A 14,382-nucleotide genomic window follows, 5' to 3' on the forward strand; every position below is an offset into this window, starting at 1 on the left:
CTGATGGATAACAACTCCTGAAAGTTGTTAATGACTGAGATTAGACAGTGGGGATAGAAACTTACACAGCAGCAACAAAGGGTTTCAGTCTCATATGTTCTACAACTGCAGTATTATTCTCTAGATGATTGACCAGTGCACTTACACAAATCATGGGCATACACTTGTATTAGCATATTCTTTTTCTTATCAAGTCACTATTTTCCTGCTCTGTGAGATGTTTGCTCCCTATCAGCGGTGTCAGGAGACAGCTCCCTCTCCTGGAATATGCTAACTGTTCTTGAGGTTGAAATAAAGATGAAGTTCTGCCTGGAAACTGTCCTAGTTTTGAGGAGATCACAAATAGCTTGTTAAGCTGCTTTCCATAATACAGCTAAATATTTGTCCAAGTATAATTACCCCTCTACTAACACCGTCCTTTGTATTTTTTATAAAAAGAAACATTACAGGCTTTCTGTACCTGTCATAAAAGAGCAAACATAGCACATTCCCAGCATTTTTCCTCAACAGATCTCTTTGGAGATTATCACACACTGTCTTGGAGCAGTTTAAATACACTGAACCCCATAATCCATGCTTTCCTGTGCATAATGCTTCCTTAGGTAACAGTAGATTGGGTTCAGAGCACTCAGTGCTGAAGAACTCTATTTGGGGTTCTGTGTGCTGAACTGGACATTGTTTTTTTCAAGCTTGCATTAAGACATTGTGCAGTGGTTTAAATTTTCTTGCTCAGGAGGGCTTCAAGAAGGTCAAGGATAGAGCTATCATGGGGTGATTATTTGAAAAATAGTGATGTACCTGTAGCCTTCTTTGAAGATTTTCATTCATATCCTACAAAGCTTCTTCATTTTTTACCCTTTATGGTAGCTCTTTAATAGGCAGAGACCCATCAGTCTTAGTCTATGTTTTTTAATGATAAAAAGAAATACCATAGAAATTTGATAAAGAAACTGGGATTTCTGTTAAAACATATTTTCCAAATAGTCCAACTTCTTATGTGATGTAAGCTGCAAAAGAAAGACAATATTTTCATATCCTGTTTTCAGAGAAAGAGGAAATTGAGAAGTTGATGAATGGAAAAGCTTTAGGTTGACTCATGACTTTCCTTTCTTAGTATAGCCATTAAATTAAAATATTCCTCATTATATTCTTCTATCAAAAATGCTATTTTATATTTATCTGAGCTGCTACAACTTTTAAATTTGTTTTATATAACAGATATATACATCTGCTGTCAGACTGGTCAGCACTATTTTTTATTTTACTCATGTAATTCTTTGGACTTGGATTTCCTCTTGACAAAGAAATGAGGCTTAGTGCTAAAGACTTCTGGCAAGGCTTCCTCATTGATTTAAAACACTGAATTGGATTTCTAGTTCTGGCTCACATTGAGGTTAAGTCAGTTTTGCAGTGGTTTGCAGATAGCTGGCATTGTAACAGGAATGAGGAAATGGTGGCAATTCCAAAGAACCTGGGTATCTCAGTTCATCACCAGCCTTCAGAGCCTCCAAAAGTAACACATTTCTCCACAAATGTGTGGAGCAACACATTTCTCCACGTCTCCACATCAGTCTCTGCTTGTGTCTTTCATTTACATTTTTTGACATTTTGTTCTGACTCGCTTGTCGTAATGTCATCAATCGATTCTTGTTAACTTGTTGAGGATTCCAGGCTCCAATGAGGGAATAAAATAATGGAGTTTTTATGTATTTGGTCAAAGGCAGTTAAGTTAAAAGAATTTAAGTAGAATAAAGTTTCTTAAGTTTGCAATTATTATAGAGCCCAAGGGGTATTTTAGCAAAATGCAGCTAATGAACATGACATAATAGCAATCCCTAATCTGTTGCATTGTGGACTTCAGAAAAAAAAAAATCCAGATTCCTGACTAGAAATTGTTTCAAGCCTCACTGCTGTTCATTTCAACATGCAGCACTATACTGGAACTAATCCAATAAAAACTCTGAGAGTTCACCTTCATCCTCCTTTACCCTCAAGGATTTCTCTTTTGGCAGAATCTACTGTGTTCACATGCTGTTTTGCCACAGTTGTTCACTTCGTTCAGATCCTTTGCTAAACTGGAAAGTGTTTCCCCTTCAGAACTGCAAAAATATTTGTTAAAATTCCACTCAGACATGCTGATTGAAAACACTTTATTTCGCTGTTTACCTTGCAGTACTCGGCCTTCAGTTTTTCACTTACATTAGAGAATTACTCTGGGTTTATTCCACCTTCTAAAAGTGTGCACTCTGAAGAGACCCACATTGCAGAAGCCATGAGTCTTGGTAGTGCATTCAACTCTCTTCATGTATCACAAACAAGCCCATCTGCACCCTTGGCACGAGCTTACTAAAGGATGAAAAACTTGCTCTTCTCCCCAGGATGATTCTGTATCATCAACCTTTCATGGTCTAAGGCTGCATTAGCTTTATTCGGTTCTCTCCTGTCACATTGCAGTAATTCCTGCTGAGAAAATCTCCTGGGCAGGTTCTGGGGTCCAGAGGTAGGTCCTCCAGAGAGAAAAAAAATTTATTCCACAGTATCTCTAAAGGCACTGCTAAGCCATCCCAACTCCAGGCTAGTAATACTCATACTGTTGAAAAGAAAGGAAGGGAAATGCAGAACCTTCCTGCTGAGACATCAGGATAAACACTGGAGAAGGCTTTTAGGATCTTAGAAATTGTGAAAACTTCTGGAACAGAAGTTTTCCTTCCTTCCTTCCTTCCTTCCTTCCTTCCTTCCTTCCTTCCTTCCTTCCTTCCTTCCTTCCTTCCTTCCTTCCTTCCTTCCTTCCTATAGAACAAGGTAAAAAAGGTGAAAAATTTAAAAAAAAACCATAAAAGTTAAACAAATGGTCTTGGTGGGAGGACAGGAAGCCAGCAGAGGCAGATGGACAATACTGTTCGAGTTGATGAATTGTGTGCCCTCATGTAAAGGAGAGGACAGTAATGATGAGGGAAAATTCTCAGTAAATGAGTTCCCAGTTAAATATGGCACTGAAAAATAAAATTTTGTGTGGGAAATATAAAAAGCCCAGAAATAAGAAGAGGAAAACCACGTGTTTAAAACTCGCATATTCTGCTATAAATGTGCAAAAAAAAACTTAATGGGAGGAAGATAATTAGAGACACAGTAACAAATAAGCAGAAACTATATGGCAAATAGCACATAAAATGTAGTGTATTTGCTAATATGGAAATAGTCTAATCAAGTAAAAAATTTCAATGCTTCAGGAAATGTTGAAACCCTCCTAGATGTTTGAAATTTTCATTTTAAATAGGAAACATCTAGTACTATGCAATTAGGATGACAACGATTTTATGTGACCTGGTCAGAGCAATCATCAAATTGAAAGGCCAAGAAACAGAAGAAGAGCAGGGGAGGTTTGCAGTCTCTTGTTGAAAAGGTACATGTCACAACAGAGGTAGATGCTGAGACTAAATTTTTTAGACATCACTGGCTGATCTGTAGAGCAACAAGTCAGGGCATGCAGGAAGGGATGCAGCTTGTGGCTTGCCCTTCCACAGCACATAATATTTTTTTACTAAAAATCTCTTTTTACAGTACTTAGATCCAGGATTTTTGTAGTCCTGGTGAGCTCTCTGTCACCCCGTCTTCTACCTTACTATTTAATGTCCAAAAGAAGACCACATAAGCATGACAGGATGGGATTTCTCATTTAAAAAGATGATACAGGGGAGACCCACAGGGTAAAGTGTGTTTACATGATGTACAAAATGCATTAAACAGACAACATAAACAGGATATTCACAGAAAATTCATATTACTTAAGATGTTAGAAAGACCCAGAAAACACTCAAGGCAGAAATAAGATGGCAACCTAAAAGTTCTGATAACAAAAGGTAACAGACTACACAATTTCCTTTGTCAAGAACTCACCAAGTACTGTTACAGAAATAACTCACATGAATTAAAAGGAACATTCTAATGTGATTAAATACAGGAAGCCAGAGCAGTAATAAATGCTTTTCACAGTACAGGGAAAAACTGAGTTGCCATTCCCCACTGGAAACAGAGATCCCCACAGAAACTGTTCAGTGTATTCACAGATGATCTGTAAACAAGAGAAAATAATTAGGTGACAGTTTGCTGATATTAGTAAGTTTTTAAAACACATGTCAAGAGGAGAATTGACTAACAAAGGTTGCAGAAAAGGCTAAAGATAATGAATCACAGTGTGATAAAATGCTAAATAAAATCCAATAAACAGAAGCAAAAAATTATACTCCTATCTCAATGCTTAGTAGCATTGAAAAAGAAATAGAATGTTATTAGAAAAATACTGGGGGGAAAGTAGAAAATAAAAACATAGCCGTCCTGCTGTGTAGGTTTATTGCATTCAGCACTTTCCATTCCACTTGTAATTCTTCTACTCTGCTAAGAGATGATTTGGTAAAATTGGAAAATATGTCAGGTACTGTGTCCCTTGGGGTCCGTATTGTGATGAGTATTGTCTAACATCTTCACTAGGGCCCTGGATAGTGGGATTGAATGTACTCTCAGCAAGTTTTTGAATGACACCAAGCTGAGTGGTGCGGCTGGCAGGTCCTCTGGAGCATGGGGTGCCATTCAGAGGGATTAAGTTCAGCAGGGCCAAGTGCAAAGTCCTATGCTTGGTTAGGGGCAATCCTAAATATGGATATAGGCTGGGCAATGAGTGAGAGCAGAAGAAATTCTTTACTGTGAGGGCAGTGAGGCACTGAAACAGCTTTCCCTAAGAAAGTGTGGATACTTCGTCCCTGGAAGTGTTCAAGGCTGGGGCTTTGTGCAAATTGGTCTAGTGGGAGGTGTCCCTGCCCATGGCCCGGAGGGGGGTTGAACTTGATCATCCTTAAAAGTATCTTGGAATCCAAATGATTCCATAATTTTGTGGCTCTATGATACATGTTAAGTGAGTAGCTAGCTATATTAAGAAAGAAAAGCAGTGAGTCAACCTAATACATTTCTATTCATCAGCTGCTCAATTTCCTCTGTCTCTGAAAACAGGATATGAAAATATTCTCTGGCTTTTACAGCTTACGTCACATCACATCACTTGATGTCAGACCTAGGAAACAGGCCCAGGCTAGTTATATTTACTAGTACAAATGTGGCCTAGATTGGATCTGGAACATATTGGGCTGTTTTACCTTAACTTGCACTATATAGTCTTGGTACTATCAAAAGCTTACAAGATAAGATGCGAAGGAACTTTTTTTTTTAATTGATTTTTCATTTTTGAGACATCATAAAAATACTGCTTCACATTTACATTATCCTGATATTTTTCTTGAGGTTTTTAGCAGAAACGTATGATATGGGAGAGGAGAGGGGAAAGACATCCTAAGATTTCTGTGGAAAATTGGGAAAGAGCTCCATGAAAATTAATTCCTTCATATAGAGGCATTACTGTCACACAAAAGAAGAAGAAATCAGCTCAGCTGTAAGCATGTCCTTGTCCTGGAAAAGTTCCAGTCCTTGCGAGAAACTCAGGATTTACCCATAACTCTTGGACATAATTAAATTCTTAAGTCAATATGGGTTTATCCACTGTCTTTAAGTCTTCAAGGTATATGCTCAAAATATTAAAGTAATTTTCTCAATTTTTTTACTAGTGCTAGTTTCTCTGTCACATTTTCCATCTGACACTAATTATCCTGTCCCAATTAGACTCTTTGCTTTTTGTTTTAAAATTTTAGGAGTAACCCTGCCCTAGCCTCTTTCTGAGAGGTGGGCAGGATAAAGAGTATTCTTCTGGAGCTATTGTCTAAATTTAGTATGAATTCACATTTTCTATTGCCCATTTTACAGACACACCTTTAAATTCTGAAGTAACTCAAAGTGTGCACAGGTTCATCCATTTTTTATAGTAGGTGTGGAATTGACATTATTTTCACTGCAATAAAACATACTTAGTATTTTTGAAAATAAAACCATGCAATTACTACTTTGGTATTTATAAGTTTTTATATGGGTTTAGTTGCAAACTTGCAATAATTGAGCTCATATGCAGAAAATAGAATTACAATGACTGCTTGCACAAAGCAATAGAGAAGAAATTTGCATCAGAGATGTTCCTGAAGCCATTCTGGAACTATTTTTATATGCATACTACTTTAAATATTGTTTTCTGTAGCAACTAAATAATTGAAAGAAGTTAAGAACAATATCACACAGTCCACCACAGAAAGTGCAAACACATAATGTGAAATATTTGCCAGTATTGCAGAATATATACCTCAGCTCAGAAGTTATTTTAGCATCTACAAAAATTATTGATTACTAAAACAAACAAACAAAAAAATCTTGAGTACATAAATGGTACAATTATATTAATGATTTGGAAGAAATTTATCAATGCTATTTTCTCCATTGTCTCCTACATTTATGTAAACTTTTTCTTTTACAACCAAACTAATGTTCTGTAGTAACATTATCCTTCATAGTTGAGAAAACCATTTGATAATGGGATAATGGATGCATTAACTAAGACCTTAGATTTGTACCTGGCCTAAGTACTGAGGTACTACCTGCTTTTCTTTCCTTGACACCCATCAGGAGGACAGTGATATTGTAAGAAAATAGTAGCTAAATTCATCTTCCAGTTGTTGATCCAAAGTCATTCCACTGCTGACCTCCCAAGGCTATAGTAAACAAAATCACACAATCCCACTCAAACACTTAAGCCCTTCATACAAGCTGGCAAGTCTTCAGTGGAGTTGTAGCTTGGTAACAGGCACTAGATACTGGCTTGCAGTGCTTTTGTTCTGTCTGCCATTTCGGATGAGTGAACGTGTACAAATGTCAAAAGAAATAAAAACATGGTCACTTTTAAGAGTGCTGATGTTGTCTCATACCCTTTATATTGCTTAAAGTACCTCTCATTGTTTACCTTTCTCAAAAGAATATTTTTCCGATTTAATATTCACATTTAAAGAGCACATGGCCCCTTGACACGTTCCTCCAACCCCCGAAGTTTGTACATTCCACAATTAATCTTAATGCCAGGAAAAAGCCCATTTGATCAGTAAAAGACAAGGTAAAACCCCATGGGCCTATTCCCACCTGTGAGCTATACCAGAGATCAGCAGTGACTCATGCTTCCAATCTCAGATATGTGTCTGCTACCCTGCTGAGACAGTCTGGGGACTTAGCAGAGCAAGCTTGGAAATCCTGACTAAAACCACCAAGCTCTGGTATTTGGTTAGAAGCTTACATGCCTCTGATATCTGTCATCTTACATGCCACAATTCTTTTTATGAAAAGGAAATCAGTTTTATTGTGGAGGAAAGCCTCCTGACCAGGTAGACTTTAGTGTCCACTTAGCCTCCACCTCTGTCCATGTTGCCTAATCCCCTTTTTGGGATCTCCCATCCCAGAAGTGTCCAACACTGCTGAACTTGGATGTCATTGTGCAGTTCAGTCTCAAGAGAACTCTACTAAACTTTCATGCTCTGGATAGCCTATATAATATATGTTTATATTATCAACTATCACAGATGTTATTGAGAGATTCTGATCATTTAATTTCATCTGAGACTGAGGCCACTGTTTAATATTCTTTTGGTTTAGGCTAATAACAATAACTGTTTTAGTTTGCACATTTAATGAGGAACACAATTACTAATCCAGTTCACACTGGAGTAATTGGAAATCTATTCATCAACTTTGGAAAGAGTTAAATCAGATCAAAAATGAAGACCAGTAATAGACAAGGACAACATTCCATTCTTAAATTGATATTCTGTTGTTAGAGATGCTGTTTCTGAACATCCTTCTTCTCACCTGTAGACTGCTACCTTTCATTATAAGATCCAGGCTCTAAGATATAGTTCAATAAACTTGTTTGAGGGAATTGGAAGATATTTTACGAAAAAATTTTGAGATGCTGTTTTATCTTTTATTTTTCAGTATTGATATGCTAATTCCTATAATGAAATATCATGACATCTTTATAGTTCATATAACTGGCACAACTAAAAATACTTCAAAAATTAAGTACTATATAAACTAAATGTGCTATTACAATCACTGCTATTAAAATAAGATGGCTTTTTAAAACTAAATAATTTTGTGTTTTTCAAATTTAGCTATCTCATTTCTCTGAAATGTTTACTGCCAAATAACTACTTCGCTTCCTGCACTTAAGATATTTTGCTGTGCTGAAATATTGGCTTACTTGTGCTGCACAAGTCAACAAGTTGTGTATGTGTGTATGTCATCTGTGTTGTTATCAATTATCACAGTTTTATCCTGACTAATGTGCTAGCAAAAAATACATGAACCCCTGGATCTTTGTTTTAATGAATTACTGGAATTTATGTAAATTAAATTTCTAATTTCTTGGTTCTAAAATACAGTTTTCTGACTAGATCAATATCACATACCGGTGGCAATTAATCATGTGCAGAATGTATCCCTTAAAGGAGAAATATAATCCTTTTGTATCCAGTGGAAAATAGACTCTTTGGGACAGGATTTGGAGTCTGACCAAGCTGCACATGGTGCAGGAGGAATTGTTTACTAGCGTTGATAAGACACTCTTCTTAGGCTTTCTTAACACATGCATATAGGGCAAAGTTTAGAATGCCTGGATGTCTTAATGCAAATTTCTAATTATTCAAATGTCCATCTTTACCAATAACTACCTTGAAATAAGTACTTTTTCCTAAAACATTAAAATATAACTAAATTCTGATAGGGTTATTTTGTTTTCTACTTTGAAATCCATACATTTGCTAACTTTGGCTTTACCCTGCAGTTTAAAAAATTTTATTTTTCTGTCAGCAACACGCTGAATTTGAAAAGGTCCATAGGGTAATAGAAAATGTATAGTGGTGATAAGCAGTAATTTCACAGTTAACTGATCATGATGTTGCAAGATGCAGTGCACCCGCCTAATCTTTCCTTAATCTTTCAATCTTTCTCTCTCTCTCTCTCTTTTTTTTTTTTTTTTTTTTTAGCCTAATTAGTATTGCTTGGTAGTTTTATACAAAGTAATGAACCAAAGAAGTACCGTGGCAGTGAAAGTGCCTGGCTGAGATTTCCAGCTGTGGTCATGAACTTGGTCTAGTCAGGGGGATAAGAGGATGTGCTCTTCTAAGCAGAATCCAACACATCCCCAGCACCTTATGTGTCAGGTCTTGACATGCAGGGAGATCACTTACTTTAAATTCTCACAGGGAAGTTTAAGGTAAAATGTTTTATTTCACTATTGTAATTGCCCAGGACTATGCATCGTGACAGACACCGCAGCAGAGCTCACCAAAGGTTACTTGTTACATTTCTGTAACACTGATCTTTGCATTCATCTGTATTTATCTCAAATCTCAGAACGACCTAAACTGAATCTTCATATGTCTGCATTTTTTACAAGTTAAAATAAGTGTGATTTCATTTCTGAAAGCAAATTAATTGGTGCTAAATAAAATTTCTGAATGTGGTAGCATCTTTGACAGCAAGACATGGGGAAGGATGCCTCAGAAAATGCCTAGTAAAGATTGACTGTAAACAATTGAAATGAGTGCAACTGTCACAGATGTATTTATTAAGCTTTAGATCGCACCAATTCAAAAGGCTGGGGAAATGTTATGTACTTTCTCTTATAATAAGGAAAAGGAAAAAAAGGAAAACATGGCCAAGGAAGCACAGAGAAGGTCAGAACCTACTGACCTTCCTTTCAAGTCTATGTTTAGCTGAATGTTCTACAAACTGCCCATCAGTTCCTTAACTTCTAAAATGATCTTTGCAAAGACCTTTATAGACAACATTCTCAGTTCTATGCAAAAGTGCCAAACCAAACCTCTACATGAGTAGTTTTATAACATCAGGGTTTCCTTGATAGAGCTGATTTTTGATACTTTTATTCAAACCATCATTATCTTTTTCTCTGGGTAGATTTTTGGTTAGTTTCACTTTTCTTAATCTCAAAAGTATACCATTCCTTTTCTGTATCTGCTTCAGGAGCATAAACCCTTTATAAAGGTATAATCTCACTGTGAAAAACAACTTTATTTTACACAAAAAACCCCCCCTGATCTTAACTACACCATCCCATTAATACTTTCTCTTTGCCTATAATACTGTGAATGAAATGGAACTAATTGATTATAGTAAGGTGGATGAGTATTAAAGCTCGAGAAGAAGTAAGCTAGAGATATCAGCAGTGTCTTAGTGTTTTGCCTAATCTGAGGTAATCTTGGAATAGAAAGCCCCCTCTCTGGCTCAGGGCACAACCTGGGCCTGGATTTTCCTCTAATCACCTCGGTGAGGTGTCTACCAAAATGTTAATACCATCCACATATTAAACAAAGAAAAGTTTTCCATTTGCAGTCCCCAAATGGAGTTTTGAAACAATTTTATTATCTAGTAAATTATTGAAAACTGTTTTGTTTCACTTCCATTAAGTAAGAAGCCATGAAATGGACTGTTCTGCAAATAAACCTCTGTATTGCATTGTACAGGTTGCATTAATTAGGAATTTAAATACTTTTGGAGATTTACACTGTTCTCACTAATTGTATTTCTATTTGGCCAAGTGCATGTAGGAGCAGAATCTACATAGAACTTTCAGGATAAGATATGTGGTGAAGTTCTGAGAGTGAGATAACCCAGATGTTATTATTTCTGTTGCATTGCACACAAACAAGGTTTTAACCCAAATAGTCATGGGCCCGACCTAAGACTTGAAATGGAATTCATTTTTCCTAAGACAGGCATCAGGAACGTCTGCCCTGTCTATGATATGTTCTCTTTCCAGACTGTGGAAAGAAGCAGAGGCCCTCTAAGGGATGCTCATTTTCCAATAAAGTATTTCTGGAGCAGACTGACTGATTGGACTGTTGGGGTTGTCTATCTGCTTGTGCTTGATATGAAGGGCAGTTATCTCAGGAAACCAACCTGCGCACATGGTGAGCAATCATGGCAACTGAATGTTTGGTCTCATGACATTTTAGATTCTGTAGGATAAACAAGGTGTCTATGTGGATATGACAGATATGGCACAGCATTTTCAAATATTGATCTTTTTAAGTTCCTTTCTTTAAAAAGTATACTTTCATACTTCAGTGACTTCTGAAGAGGGTCTTAACAGAGTTTAGAAGCCAGACTGATATGCATGTTTGGAGACCAGTTCAAACATAACAACCTAATACGGTGGATGTGAGGAATCAGCTTGGTTAAATATGGCTTGGGGAAGTAGCAGACATCATGACTGCAGAGTCACCACTCATACCCTCTTGTCCTCAAGCTGCTGTCCTCCGTGCAAGTGAAAAAAACATTGCTACATTCATCTTACTGGCATTTGTAGAAGAGGTAGATGGAGAATGTGTCAAGTCGGAGAAAGTGTCAGCATCTTTGATGCTGATGAACCAGCAAGAAGGAAATTTACACATAGTAAGATTCCTTCTGAAGTTACAAACTTCTCAAAACCAAAAAAAAAAAAAAAAATTGAAGTTGGGAATCTGGGAATCTGATAAAATACCCTTAAGTGACCAGAAAATTTTGCTTTTCCATTTTTTTTATCACTGTTAGTGATGGCACAGCTTCATGGTTCTATTCCCAGAATTCGTGTGGAACAGAAAAGCTGTATTTTCTGGGAAACCAATCCTGACTATCACAGACAAATGTAGTAAAGTAAATGCTGCTATTCAGGGGCAACTAAAAGCATCGTGAGGCTCAGTCACCAGTGACTGAAGCCTTTGTCACATATCAGACTAAAATTATTGCAAAATATCATTAGATAAGAATAAAATTTTACATTCATACAGCACAGTTATTAATGCAAGCAACAGGTGGAGAATATCACTATTTAGCAAACAGAAACTGACAGCTGGGATAAAATCTTGCAGAGGACTAAGTTGCATAGAGATTACACAGTACAATGCTTTGCAATGTTGTGGCAGACAGGTCTGTGGTCTGTGCCCATTTGCCTCATGGGAAGAATTTTGTACCTTGATATGGGAAACCAAAATAAACTCTCACACCTTGTTCTGGCATGGAGTAAGGGCTGGGTGTCAAGGATCAGTGCAGAGCATTTTGACATTTAGGAAGTGCTCAGTAAGTTAAATTATTCCAGGTGGCCTTGTACTTGGTGCACATGGCCAGAATATCTGACATGTGAGCTATAAACCCAGTGCCTCTGAAAAACACATTGGATCTGATGTGTTCCCATCCCAGAGTGCAGTCCAACATTTTCTGCTGTTACACAGGTCCAGCGTTCCCCACTGAGCACTCATGCTGCTGTTGCTGGAGGGCTGTACTGTTCCTGGAGAGCAGGAGCAGCACACTGCTAGACATCTGGAACAAACATCAGTTTCTTGAACCACTCACAGATGAGATTTCTGAGTTGAAAAAGAAGCCATGTCTGAGAAAATATTCATATATATTTTAATCTTTCTTCTAGTGTGAGGTAGAGATTACTGGGCTGTTAAGAGTTCATTTTAGAAATTCAAGGCACAAAAGGAAAGAAGCAGAAGAAAACTCTTGATTCCCCAGCTGGGAATAAGGACATTCACCCAGGCAGGAACTGTGTGAGACAGTCACCAACTGTTTCAATATATTGCTGAAAGGTGTATGAGTTTGGGTTTTTTTGGGTTTTTTTCCTAGTCATAAAAAGCACACTGTTCCAAGGCAGATAACTGTCCTTTTTCAGCTGACTGTATTTGTTCTCTCGGTTTCTGATTATAGAATTATTGATTTATTTTCCCCCGGGCAATGTTGAAACTTGAACAGAAGGGGAAAAGGATTCCTGCACTCATTCTAAGCTATAAGTATCTTCCTAGGGCACTGGGGATGAGAAACCAAAGTTTAAACTCCTCAATCTGACAAGGGAACAGAAACAGGCTCCCACCTCCTGCCAATCAAGAGCTCAGGTGCTGGAAGCAACAAGGCCGAGATGCTCAGGTGGCACTTGAACATACCTTAAAATAAGTGAGCAATGGTAGCTACACAGTCAGTAGAGAGCTGTTGGAGGAAGCTCCAAGGGAAGACATGCTGTCCTCATTGGGAGTCCCCCACTGGTGAGGACCAGAGAGCTTAAGTGCAGGTGTCTGGGTCAAAGCAGATGCAGGGTTTTCTTCCCCTTCTGAGCCCACTTCTTCCCTGTGTGACCTTATGATCACAAATCTCAGGCAGAACGCTTTGCTTTCCCCTGCTTCCTGTCTCTGGCCTCCTTGACTGTTATTCTGTCCAGTCACCCCCTTCCCTACTCCCAATCTAACTTCCTTCCCTAGGGGTTAGTTAAATGTGTCTCCTTACTGAATGAATGCCTCTTAAGCCTCCACCTCAGAGTCTTTGATACCAGGCTGGTGTCCAGACACTTGAAAGTTAGATATGGGAGCACCTAATTAGCAAGTGGTCAGACAGCTTCACAGCATCTATTTATAGGTGTCTCTTGGTAATAATTGTCTCTTGGTAATAATGAGTGACGAGCTTGATGTTTCAGAGGGGAGTAATTCTGCAGAGTAATGCCTGCAGAGCAAGCTGTTAGAAATCAAACAGAAAATATGTCCACAATGGGGTGGAGATTTGAAGACTGTAAAGTAGGATTATGTGGGATCAAAATTCTCATTTAGATGCTTCATCTTTTCTGTGATTATAGCCCACACTGAAGGACTTACCGGTCTTATGGGATGCATCCACTGTGGATCAAGTGGTGATAATGCAAATGTTTATGATTGCATGTAAGATGCTTCTGACACATAACATCTGGTTTATTTTCTGTATATGGGCATTCAGGTACTTTAAAACACTTAGGTTCATTTGATTAAAAATGAGTGAAGCTAGAGACAGAACTCAATAGTCTTACTCTATGAAAAAGCCTTTTGAATCTTCTATACCTTAAAGTTCAATAAAGCATCTAAGAGAAAACAAGAAATCGTCCCAATTTGTAATTGGTTTGTCTTTAGGATAGTGGTATGCTCTCCTCTCCTCCATGGCTGAATTTTTTTTTCAAATTAATGCCTTTATTTCACAGATAAAATTTCCCTACCATTCCCTATCCTCCCTTTAAACTCTGAGGAGGGACACAGATGCCCTGAAGGGTGATTCATTCGTTTCTGAAATAATTTTCCGAGATTTCTGAAATTAATGTCTCTGTGGAGTTGTCACTTCCTCTTCATGACTGTGGAGAAGATCTGTACAATTAATACAGGCTACACACCAAGCCTTTATGTGACCCAACTTGGGTGCAATTAAACTTGCCCTATACTTTATTCCCTTTTCCTCTTTTTAATACTTCCCTTTTTCATTTCACATCCAATGTTCTCCCTGGGTCTATTCTGCCTTCATTTTACATACAATGTATTCCATATATTTTAAACCCATTTTAAATCAATAAGAACTGATGGCATTCAGCAAAGTTAGCCTGAAGTCAATGAAATTGAC

Source organism: Agelaius phoeniceus, chromosome 2 (genome assembly GCF_051311805.1).
Source record: "Agelaius phoeniceus isolate bAgePho1 chromosome 2, bAgePho1.hap1, whole genome shotgun sequence".
Taxonomy (NCBI): Eukaryota; Metazoa; Chordata; class Aves; order Passeriformes; family Icteridae; genus Agelaius; species Agelaius phoeniceus.